This window comes from Sciurus carolinensis, chromosome 13, assembly GCF_902686445.1.
Source record: "Sciurus carolinensis chromosome 13, mSciCar1.2, whole genome shotgun sequence".
Taxonomy (NCBI): Eukaryota; Metazoa; Chordata; class Mammalia; order Rodentia; family Sciuridae; genus Sciurus; species Sciurus carolinensis.
This window is the reverse complement of record NC_062225.1, coordinates 67,180,236-67,193,129: the sequence shown is the minus strand read 5'-3', so window position 1 is coordinate 67,193,129 and position 12,894 is coordinate 67,180,236. Positions and strand designations below refer to the sequence as shown.

General features: G+C 35.9%; 1 long non-coding RNA gene across 1 annotated transcript in view; it reads right to left on the bottom strand.

Moving 5' to 3' along the window:
• Positions 1–9,369: 9,369 nt before the first annotated feature.
• Positions 9,370–12,894, bottom strand: part of LOC124962998 (uncharacterized) — a 34,460-nt gene continuing 30,935 nt past the window's right edge. Inside the window, exon 3 of the long non-coding RNA XR_007104626.1 lies at positions 9,370–9,418. This is a non-coding gene — a long non-coding RNA (uncharacterized LOC124962998). The remainder of the gene's footprint in view (positions 9,419–12,894) is intronic.

Sequence of the window (12,894 nt, the reverse complement as noted above, 5' to 3'; positions counted from 1 at the left end):
GTTTATTTGAATAATTCTACTTCTGTGCAGCAAGATCCTAAAGCATAAATAAGAACTACTCTAAAAAAAATATTTTTCTTATTTCTGCCTTTGATTCTTATTTAGAGCCATAAAACTTTGGGGCTATGTAACCCAGTGTGAGTAGAAATTTCCAGAAAGAAGGGTGATACAGTAAAAAGACTTAAGAACTCAGCATTCGAGTTTGACTTACTTTCTTTATTCCATAGAGCTGGGACAAGCACAGATGAGAATCAGAAGGGGGCCTGTCTCTTTTTCCCCTCAGTATCCCTGGTGCAGAACAACTATTTGACATATAATCCTTTGCAAAGAAGTGTTGATTAATTGACTGATTGGAAGATCCCCTGAGATATATAAATAAAGGCACACAGGGGAGGGCTCAACCAATGCCATTTGCTTTGCTCTTCCTTGCCAGCGTGTGGGCAGGAGAAATAATCACCCTGTGTCAATGTGCCTCAGTCATACAGGACTTAAACATAGACAGGGATCAATTTGTTTGATAGCCGGGGTTCCAAAGAGACAAGGTCCAGTAGAATTAGAAGAGGAGATAGACAGCCAAGGTTTACTTTACCTTTTATGTTTTTCCTTCATTATGACACTTTTTCAATTTCTTATCTAACCTTGGTTTATAGTGACATTTTATAGGGGAGAGAACTCTAATCGATTTACAGGAACAAAAATTATGGGGGGAAAAAAAAGCAGATAGAGCTGATTAGGTTTTTTTTTTTCTGCTTGCTTAGGTTTTGTGATTGTGTGTGTGTGTGTGTGTGTGTGTGATAACAAGTTTTCAATTTTTGAAAACCAAGACTTTGAAATGCTCAGCTGGCTGAAGCTACAGTCATAGTTATTAGATATCTTCTGCTGTCACTGAGCAATTATTAAAGATAGTGTACAGAACGGTGCTGTTGAGTGTACACACAAAATTAGCTTTGTACAAGGAATAAGCAATATTAAACTGCTAATCCACATTTCTCCATTCTAAGGACAAGAATCTTATTTGTAGTGGTTTCCCTATAAAATTCCAGAAGTTCATTAATTAAAACTTTAGGAAGGCAGAAAAACAATTAATTGAAAGTGATTAAGTGCATTAGTTGTAAGTAAATGGAAATGGTATATAATGAACTTCAGTTGTCATTTATATGTATTGCTGCTGCATTAGGACTTGATATAAATTTAAAGTTTTTCCTCTCTACTATCTCAGTAAGGACTCTTATGCCTCTTTATCTGCTTCAAATATTGCAGAAAGAATGTACTCTATATCAGATTCCATGAACATAAAATATGGGTATATTGTCCAAAGTCTTATGCCCAGACTATTTTGGGCTGGGATTGATTACCTCTGGTTTAAAGAGCATAACTTTTATTTTCTGCTTATGTATGGGCTCATGGTTTATTTGCTTAACTTTCTGACCATATTTTGTTCATTAACCTCTATCAGAAGCTTATTGCTAATTTGTTTTATACTGAAGTGAGCTATTCATGGCCTTTGAACATGGGGTTGTATTGCCCATTATCATGGCTTTAGTTACTTCCAAATCATGCTATAGTCTAGTTCTACCCCAGAGCTTCAAACCTACATGTTCAAATGCCTGTTGAGCTGTTCCACAGATCAGTCAAATTGAACACGACTAAAAATGGGCTTATTTTCTGCTTCCCCCATCCTGAAGTTATGTAAATCCATATAATGTCACTTAATAATTTTGAGACTTGAAAAAGACCTTTATATATCTCAGTTTCCTCATCTATAGAAGGGGCTAAAAAGGGCAACTACCTCATAGAGTTGTTTGTACCTTCAATGGAAACACTAAATAAATATTTTTTAGTAGTTTAGCGTATTATTCCTTTGGTGTCTTCTAACTTTGGGGATGTGGTGGCTTAAACTGGAATCCTCAGCATGGTTCCTCATCACTCATATCTGCAGTCAGAGTCCCAGGCCTGCACACACTGCTTCCTACACATCTTTAGAGTCTGCTTTCTTTTCTCTGCACTCAGTGCCACCAGCATGATCCTATATTACTGTAAGCTTCCTGCCGTAGCGTGACTGCCTGTCACTGTTTTCTTCCTTCCTATTCTCAATACCTAACATATTTGAAAAATAAATATCTAATTGAGTATTGTCCTTTCTTTAAACTCTCTCCATTATTGCCATTATCTTAGATAGAGCCCACTGTCTCTAACTAGGTACACGGAGGCCTGAATATTCTGGCTTCTCTTTTCTGTTTTAGCCTCGTCCCCTACCACAGGCTTCATTCCCTCTTCTTTCCCTTGTAGACTTTTGCTGAAAATATTTCTTATGCCTGTTCTAGAGGCCTCTCCTTGCTCAACACCCTTTCTCTCCTACCCCAGTTTGGCTGGTGTTCTTCGGTACTTCAGGTTTCAGCCTAGATGCCACTTCTTTCAAATCTTCAGTAGCTGCCTATGAATACTGAACTGCTTTGACTGCTTAGTATCTTTGTTCCCTGGTTGGACTGTGTACCCTCCATTTATTCATTCCCACGAAAGGCACACCTTTGGGATGACTTAATATCAAAGCCTGTGCATTCTGGATCTGAGACCAAAATAGCACCAAAGCCAACATCATAAACAGAAATCCAGGTTCTCCCAGGTTCCTCTAGGAGGCCAGGAAAATGGCAAGATTTCAGATTATCACTAGAATGAGCAATCCTAACAAACGTGAGTAACTGAGCATTGCTTATCAGAAAAGAACAAAATAATGGCAGTTTAAGTCTCTCTTATTGGATTTTAGGCTGCTTTAATGTAAGAACTGTCTTGTTTGTCATTATATTTTTGGCATCTTAGCATGGAATAGTCATTCAATAAATAATTGTTGAACTGAATCATGTATGTTAGATTGTAGAGAAACACTAAGAAATGATTTTGTCCAATCTCCTGATAAAGGTTTAACAGTGTCTTTGTGTTTGATTAATGAATCATCTGAAGTTCAAAATTTAAAGAGACTCACCCTGAGTTATGCAGAATGACCTGTAAATGACCTCTACTGTTCTCTTCCTACCAGTCCTTGTGGAACACAACTTAAGAACCACTGAGAAGTCCAAATTTAAGAGTCTTTATTAGCCAGCTAGTGACTGTCTCACACAAGGCCCCAAATGGCTATTGGGAGAATAGCCCTGAGCATAGAATTGCAGGGGTATATATACCATAAGTTAAGCATGTTGGAATGTTAATCATAAGTGGCTGTTGCTGTGATTCAAAACTACAAACTAACATCATGAGATCTGAAATCATAAGCAGAAAGGGAAGTGGATCGAAACGACCTCAGTTGGGTACAAGTTAAGAATAGTTACTAACATCTAGACAATCGCTGTTGACATGGTACTTTGTCTATGAAAAATAGGAATCAAAAAGAGAAGAATATTATGTTATATAAGAATTGTCATTTTGTGTTGCCAAACATGCTATGCTAAGCAACTGTTGATGGGTACAGAAGCAGGTGTTCCCATGGGAGAAACTTTTCCTAAATAACATGGAGTCTCAGGGTAAAATGGAATCTGTTTAGTCACTACTCATATAGCCTGACTTGAAACATTTCCATGGAGTCAAATAGGTCAGCCCACCCCAGTGGCCACCCACCTGCATTTTTGCATTTCCTATGTGCTACTTTGACCCCATAGGAATGGCAAGTCCCTGCTTTCATATCGTAATTACAGAGTCTAGGCCAAAAGTGGAATTTAGGGAGTTTGAACTTTATCTTCCACAGTGCTTTTCAATTTGGGCTCAGTGGAATGCCCATCAGGGGCTACCTATTGGTAAAGACTTTGTTCAGACTTCCCGGGAATATTTCAATCAGGGAAGCTTCATGTTCCCTCATTTTCCTTGGCTTTATGGGAAACCTTCTTTTGATGAAAGAGATGTTTGACTAAAATACATTTGAAAACTATTGCTCCAGGGAGTACTGTAATAATTCTATTCGTTATCCAAACATCATCTTTTGTTGAGCCCTTAAGATAAAAAGTGTTTCCTCTTTTCTGTCTCTGGCCAGCTTCTCATAATAGATTGTAGAATACAGAGCTTAACCTTGAATCTGCATGTTTAAATAACTAAACACTATGAGTTTTGAAAGAAAACACTAAAATAACTAAACACTCTAAGTTTTGAAAGAAAACACTGTGTTAGAACCTGAAAATTTTTGTTTAGCTAGATTAAGAAAAATAGAGTGTGCATTAAGTATTGTCTTTCATTTCTTTGAGAAAATGCATGGTTGTGGGGAATTTGAAAGGTGCTTGTTATATGTGTATTCTTGCATTCTCTGGGCTAGTTTAGTGATATATGCCACCACTGAGTTAAACAAGAAGAGAAAAACTGCTGAAGCTCCATTAATAATCGTGGATTAAAGTTAGTCAGAATTTGCCTAGAGGTGGGTGTTGATGGTCCTAATAATTTTTGGATAGCATTCCAAAAGCTTTTGAAGAATCTTTTAAATCTCTCCATTTCTCTGTACCATTATTTGTAAAATGAGGAGCTTTCCACAGATGAGGACAAAACACATTTTATGGATTTTTATGGCACTTTTCGGTTTAGTAAGTGATTTCACATTTTCCCTCTTCTGAGAGAGTCTCAGGCTGTTTTCAGCTTCAAAATTCTACTTCATGTTTTATTGTTTCTTTTGATTATGCTTGGAGATTTTTTTTTATTTAAAATGGACATATTGAACAGTTTTAGTTTAACAGTGATTTGACCTCATGATTCTTTGCTCTTCTAGAGATTACTGTGGTTTTATTAAAAAATAGTGTACTGATAAATGGTGTAGAAATATCCAGGAGATGTATTTCAAAAGAATGATCAATTTTGGTGTCTTGTGAACAACCAAAGCTTAATTAGCTGAAGATATACAATTGTAGTACGAAGTTCCAGGTATCTTTTTCATTTTCTTAAAAGAATTCCACAGGACTGGAAAAATTACATGGTAATGCAGAAATCTACCTTCAGATTGCCATTATCACAGAGAATCCAAAGAAGATTGAATTCCCAAATCTCAACTACTAAAGAAAAGAAAATAATAATGGCGATGGTCGGAAGATAATTTATTGCTTCAACCAATTCAAGCATTCTCTCATTTATCAAATTATCTTGAAATTATTACCACTTAAAGTGAGCTCTCCAAAGAAATGCAACAATTTAATATGTTTTTTTTTTAAAAATAAAAAGACTGTAGGAGAATTGCTTTCTTGTGGGAAGATAAGATGGAAGGCTCTTTAAGAGTGATTCCTTGTACAGATTTGTATTTAGAAAAGAGGACTCTCAAAGAAGAATTGGTGATGTTTAACAGTAATCCAGTTCCTTCTGTAGACATCAGAAATATTCCAGTTCAGATTTGCTTGCCTTTTCATGACAGTACCTAGGGGAAGAGGAGAATGAGTTGACATTATTGTACATCCACTCCAGTTTTTTTTTTTTTTTTTTTATTGTAAACAAATGGGATACATGTTGTTTCTTGTTTGTACATGGCGTAAAGGCATACCATTTGTGTAATCATAAATTTACATAGGGTGATGTTGGTTGATTCATTCTGTTATATTTGCCCTTCCCCCCACCCCTCCCACCCCTCTTTTCCCTCTATACAGTCCTTCCTTCCCCCATTCTTGGCCTCCCTCCCTAACCGTAACTCTAACCCTAAAACTAACCCCTCCCATGCCCCATTACGTATCATCATCCACTTATCAGCGAGATCATTCTTCCTTTGGTTTTTTGAGATTGGCTTATCTCACTTAGCATGATATTCTCCAATTTCATCCATTTGCCTGCAAATGCCATAATTTTATCATTCTTTATGGCTGAGTAATATTCCATTGTATATATATGCCACAGTTTCTTTATCCATTCATCAACTGAAGGGCATCTAGGTTGGTTCCACAATCTGGCTATGGTGAATTGAGCAGCAATGAACATTGATGTGGCTGTATCTCTGTAGTATGCTGATTGTAAGTCCTTTGGGTATAGGCCAAAGAGTGGGATAGCTGGGTCAAATGGTGTTTCCATTCCAAGTTTTCTAAGGAATCTCCATACTGCTTTCCAGAGTGGCTGCACTAATTTGCAATCCCACCAGCAACATATGAGTGTACCTTTCTCCCCACATCCTCGCCAACACCTGTTGTTGCTTGTATTCTTGATAATCGCCATTCTAATTGGGGTGAGATGGAATCTTAGGGTGGTTTTGATTTGCATTTCTCTTATTACTAGAGATGTTGAACATTTTTCCATATGTTTGTTGATTGCTTGTAGGTCTTCTTCTGTGAAGTGTCTGTTCATTTCCTTAGACCATTTGTCGATTGGGTTACTTGTAGTCTTGGTGTTGAGTTTTTTGAGTTCTTTATAGATTCTGGAGATTAATGCTCTACATCCACTCCAGTTTTAGGTAGGATCATATTTTTTTCTATGTAGAGTTTGGACGATCCTAAATGGATTTCAGTATAGCAGTTGTACCTCTTGCATTTCTACTCCCAAATTTACACAAAGGGACTCAGTCTGCTTTTTTGATAATCAGTTTTTTAAACACAAGTCTTAGGGAATGGAATAGCTCTTTAGGTCATCTTGAAGTAAAAGGCTCCTGATAAGGAATCTGTAAGAGAAGGAGGAGTGGTGGTGGCTTTGGTCTGGGATAGAATTTTGCATCAAGGATCAGGTGTTTCAATCCTGTGAAAGAGTAGACATTTAACCTAATCCAGCTTGGCTATGCTGTCAGCAGCTAACTTGTGATCCAGAAAAGTATCTGTATGAGGACATGGGAATTGCAAATTTGACTCTCAAATTCAACTACATATACATGGTAAAAAATAGAATGTAAAAAATAACAATTTAATTTTTATGGACCTTTCTACCCAATGCTATTGAATCTCAGAGAAGCTGTATCCCAGAATGAGAGGAAAGATTTCATTTTTTATTTCCTGTTTTAAATTTGTTTCATGCATGCCTCCTGAAGTTTGAACTATTTACCCTAGGGAGAGGAAATCCAAAATTTAAAAGTTAACTATGCAATTTTCATTTTATGCTATGATATTAAGTTCTACTTTCCATATATTATTAGCCCAGGCTGTTTGAAATAGATTTCCCTGGACTATACGTAGAAATCTGACTAGATGTGACCTCTATTAGAGGATCTGCTGTGGCCTGGGAAAATTGACTGAGAACTGTAAAGAAAGTTGGGCCTTCAAGAAGGACAACAGGAAATACTTGGATCAGATGATAATTGATAAGTGTGGGATGCCATGATTTCACCCATAAGTGGTGCTGGGTCCCAAACTCAGGAATAGTTTGAACAGACACTGCTATGAACAGTACTATGATTATCCTTTCTTTTTTTTTTTCTTTTCAGTTCTGGGATTGAACCCAGGGATGCTTTACCACTTAAGCTACATCCCCAGACCTTTTTTTATTTTTAGTTTTGAGACAGGGTCTAACTTAATTGCTGAGTCTGGCCTCAAACTTGCAATTCTCCTGCTTGAGTCCTGAGTCCCTGGAATCATAGTCGTGTACCACCATGCCCGGCAGGACTAAGGTTACCTTGCTGCTTTGGGTCAATCGGTAGGCAACCATATTTGCCTCAGCTAACTCTGATGGCAAAATCAAGAACTGTGTCACCATAGAAGAGTGATGCTTTGGTAGTGTAAGTGATACTCCTTCGTGGGACCTGTCTTCAGGATTCATTACTGCCATTGCTCCTTTTAAGTTTGAACCCACTGAGCTATCTCTTTCTTGGTAACTGAAATGTGCAAATAAAGAATGGATTTTCCAGATATCAAACAAAATGATAGGGTTAGTTATTTAAACAGAGAGTTACAGGATAAATTCTGTCAAAAAAAAAAGAATGGATTTTCAAAACCACTCACATTTATAAAATAATACTCTAGAGACAGCTGTTAAATATAATTTTCTATCAATACATGCAGGTATGGCCCAAAGGGAAAATTTTATTTTCTTTAGATTACAATTTACTAACAAGTTTTTTTTTTTTTTTTTTTTTTTTTTTTTAACGTAAAAACAGAGTTTATTGACTAAGGATGTAGAGGTTTGAAGAACTGAGCTGCAGGAAGGCAGAGATGCAGCTGGGTTTCAGGAACAATTGAGATCAGAGCTTAAATATTGCCAAATCTTACCCTATTGTTCTTATCTACCATTCTCAGTATTCCTCTATTTTTAAGACAGACTGGCTTTTTCCTCATGGTGGGAAACATTTTAACAGACGATATTACGCTTTAAATAATAATAAATGGAAGAAACTCACTGAATTCTGTAATAAGTTTATGATTCTGTTGTTGGATATTTTCAAATTCTTGCTACTTTTTCTGCAAATGTTCTTCAGCTACTGCACAGTGATCACATAATCTTGCCCTTGATGTCTTAAGTACCAGACTCACCCATCTTCTAAAACTTTAATGGTTTCATGAAGAATTTTCTATTGCTCTCTCAGCTGTTGGTTTTTGTTGGATTGTTCCAGTCTTTGTGCATCTGAAGATGTTCTGCTGGTGATGATTAGAATAATAGCCAACTTGAAAATTCGTTCCTTTTTCAGTTTAGTTACTTTTACTTGTAAACCTTGTACTTCTTTATCATGATATTCTTTTAGTTTTGTCCATAGTTTCTAAAGTCATTAGGTATATCTGCAGAATTAGAGCTTCCACAACTGCCTTTAGAGATGTTCTTCTTGCTTAATGGGCTCCACACTTCTATTTGCTTAATGTTTTCTGACCTTTTTTGTTACATTATATATGTGTGAAGTTGTCTTTAGACAGTTGAAATAACATCTTCCAGGACAACCTCTAAATTCTTGAAAGCCCCAACAGGGGAGTGGATACCCTCTGGGGTGGTGAAGGGATGGCAGCTTGCTGTTCTCCTTCGTCCCCTTCCTTCACCAAACTGCCAAACTCTTGGCGAGGGCTCGGGGAAGGCTGGAGGGTGGCTGACCCAGCTCAGAAGTGGTTGGGCCTCCAAAACCTTACTTTCCTATCTCAGAATTCTGGTGAAGAAATGCAGAATACAGAATTAACATAATTATTTCAGAACCATTTATTTTTCCTGTTCATCGAAAAAAAAATATAGATGAAGTACAGCAGTAATATAAGTAAATGTTATTGATCCTAAAGTTCTTACTCAGTCACATTTTAAAAAGGATTTAAAATATCTTTTGTCTAATAATTCTTAAACTGTGCAGAATATTGCAGAATGAGGAAATGGCCTAATTTTGATAATTTCCTTTATACAACTCCTAGAAGTGAAAACTTTGTTGAATGTGCCCCTAGAAATTAATACTGCTATGAAATGTATTTTGCCATATAAAATATTAGAGGTCCAGGCACAGTGATACATACCTGTAATTCCAGCAACTCAGAAGACTGAGGAAGGAGCATTGCAAGTTTGAGATCAGCCTCAGCAATTTAGCAAGACCCTGTCACAAAATAAAATAAAAAGGACCAGGAATGTAGTTCAGAGATAGATTGCCTATGTGTTCAATTTCAGTACTGCCAATAAATAAATAAATAAAATTAGAGGTAAAAAAATCACATTTCTTATCTAGGTCTTTGTAACCTTTAAGTCATACCTAGGACCTAAAACATTTTGCAAAATCAGGCACAATTAGCTATCACTATAAATATTTAATACTTGACTTTTTTTTTTACCTCATAGGAAAAAAACCCAGAACATTATATTGTAAGATTTACTTTCATTTATGTATGTAAAAAAGGGTAAAATAATGGCAGTTTCAAGCTGTTCTATGAAACATATGTGAAGCTCACCAAAACTGAAATTTGATGGCTTATAAATTTGACCACAACCAATATATTATCTCAAGCATGTTTTTGAACATTTATTTAATGATAACATTGCCTCCTTGGTTTGGAAAGGCTTTCCGTCTATTTGTGTGACAGTTCAAGTTTGCATTAATCTCTTTTTTATCATATTTAAATATTCACTCTTAACATTTTTGTTTCCTATAATGAACAGAGTATCACAATTCACCATTTTGACCTAAGTTTTGTGCACAAAATTCAAGGGGCAAAATTAGCAGTGTTGTATATAATATTGTCATGATTCTCTTAATGGAAAATAATACATTTGAAAGTAAGGACAGGTAAAAATAAGACTTAAGAAAGTAACCAAAGATATAGCAATATAAATATCAAACATTACTTATATTAATGAAAAGATGAGAAAAGTATAAATCCTAAAATAGAAAGGATCAGAATAAATATTTATAGTGATAGCTAATTGTCCCTGATTTTGCAAAATGTTTTGGGTCCTACGTATGACTTAACAGGTTCAAACCCTAGATAAGAAAGGGGAGTTTTACCTCTAATTTTATTTATTTATTTATGCATTGCAGAATAATGAGCATGTTTATAAATGTTAAAGATGATGTGATAGAAGATTATTATTATTGGAAATTTATTACCATCTACTAATAAGTGAAAAACAGACTATAAAACTATACGATATGAAAATACTTCTGATATACATAGGTATGTAACAGAATGGCTCTCCAATAATGAAATTGCGAATGGTGTTTTTTCTATTTGTTTGTGTATAGATTTTTTTTGGGAATCTGAATTTTTAGGCCCCAAAATTATCAAGAATATACTGTATCCTGTTATAAAATGTTTTCTTTATTTGCTATAAAATAATTTGATCTCATTATAAAAAGTACAGAATGGTAGTAAAAATATTCCACCCAGAAACCTCTCCTTCTGGGTTTCCCATTTCTTATTTTCATTCCTCTGAGCAACTGCTCTTAAAATTTTTCTTGAGATTTCTTCAATAAATCTTGGATATTGTCCCATACCAACACATATGGAACATGTTTTTCAAAGCTGCTTAGAATTTTATTTAATAAATGCATGATAACTAAAATCAGTTTAGTTTCAAAGAAAACTTAGGGTTTCTCCCACAACATTTTTGTGAATTATTTAACATTTTCTCTAGTGTATTAATTGTACATATAATTTATCATTCTTTTTTTTTTTTATATTTATTTATTTTTTTTACGTTTACATAGGGTAATGATGTTTATTATATTTTTCCCCTCCCCCCCACCCCTCCCACCCCTCCCACCCCTCCCACCCCTCTTTTCCCTCTACACAGTCCTTCATTCCTTCATTCTTACTGCTCTCCTTAGCCTAACTCTAAACCTAACCCTAAACCTAATGCTAGCCCCTCCCACCCCCCATTATATGTCCTCATCCGCTTATCAGCGAGATCATTTGTCCTTTAGTTTTTTGAGATTGGCTTATCTCACTTAGCATGATATTCTCCAATTTCGACCATTTGCCTACAAATGCCATAATTTTATCATTCTTCATTGCGGAGTAATATTCCATTGTATAAATATGCCACAGTTTCTTTATCCATTCATCAACTGAAGGGCATCTAGGTTGGTTCCACAATCTGGCTATGGTGAATTGAGCAGCAATGAACATTGATGTGGCTGTATCTCTGTAGTATGCTGATTTTAAGTCCTTTGGGTATAGGCCAAGGAGTGGGATAGCTGGGTCAAATGGTGTTTCCATTCCAAGCTTTCTGAGGAATCTCCACACTGCTTTCCAGAGTGGTTGCACTAATTTGCAACCCCACCAGCAATGTATGAGTGTTCCTTTTTCACCACATCCTCGCCAACACCTATTGTTGCTTGTATTCTTGATAATCGCCATTCTAATTGGGGTGAGATGAAATCTTAGGGTGGTTTTGATTTGCATTTCCCTTATTACTAGGGATGTTGAACATTTTTTCATATATCTGGTGATTACTTGTACATCTTCTTCTGTGAAGTGTCTGTTCATTTCCTTAGCCCATTTGTTGATTGGATTATTTGTATTCTTCGTGTAGAGTTTTTTGAGTTCTTTATAGATTCTGGAAATTAGCGCTCTATCTGAGGTATGGTTGGCAAAGATATTCTCCCACTCTGTAGGCTCTCTCTTCACATTTCTGATAGTTTCCTTTGCTGAGAGAAAGCTTTTTAGTTTGAATCTATCCCAGTTGTTTATTCTTGCTTTTATTTCTTGTGCTATGGGAGTCCTGTTAAGGAAATCTGATCCTGAGCCAACAAGTTGAAGATTTGTACCTACTTTTTCTTCTATAAGATGCAGGGTCTCTGGTCTGATTCCGAGGTCCTTGATCCATTTTGAGTTGAGTTTTGTGTAGGGTGAGAGATAGGGGTTTAGTTTCATTCTATTGCATATAGTTTTCCAGTTTTCACAGCACCATTTGTTGAAGAGGCTATCTTTTCTCCATTGCATATTGTTGGAACCTTTGTCTAGTATGAGAAAATTGTATTTATTTGGGTTTGTGTCCATGTCCTCTATTCTGTACCATTGATCTACCTGTCTATTTTGGTACCAATACCATGCCGTTTTTGTTACTATTGCTTTGTAGTAGAGTTGAAGATCTGGTATTGCAATACCCCCTGCTTCGCTCTTGCTACTGAGGATTGCTTTAGCTATTCTAGGTTTTTTATTCTTCCAGATGAATTTCATAATTGCTTGCTCTATTTCTGCGAGGTACATCATTGGGATTTTAATTGGAATTGCATTGAATCTGTATAGAACTTTAGGTAGTATAGCCATTTTGACGATATTAATTCTGCCTATCCAGGAACATGGGAGATCTTTCCATCTTCTAAGGTTTTCTTGAATTTCTTTCTTTAGTGTTCTGTAGTTCTCATTGTAGAGGTCTTTCACCTCTTTTGTGAGATTGATTCTCAAGTATTTTATTTTTTTCGATGCTATTGTGAATGGAGTAGTTTTCCTAATTTCTCTTTCTGAAGATTCATCACTTATGTATAAAAATGCATTGGATTTATGAGCATTGATCTTGTAACCTGCTACTTTACTGAATTCACTTATGAGTTCTAAAAGTTTTCTGGTGGAATTT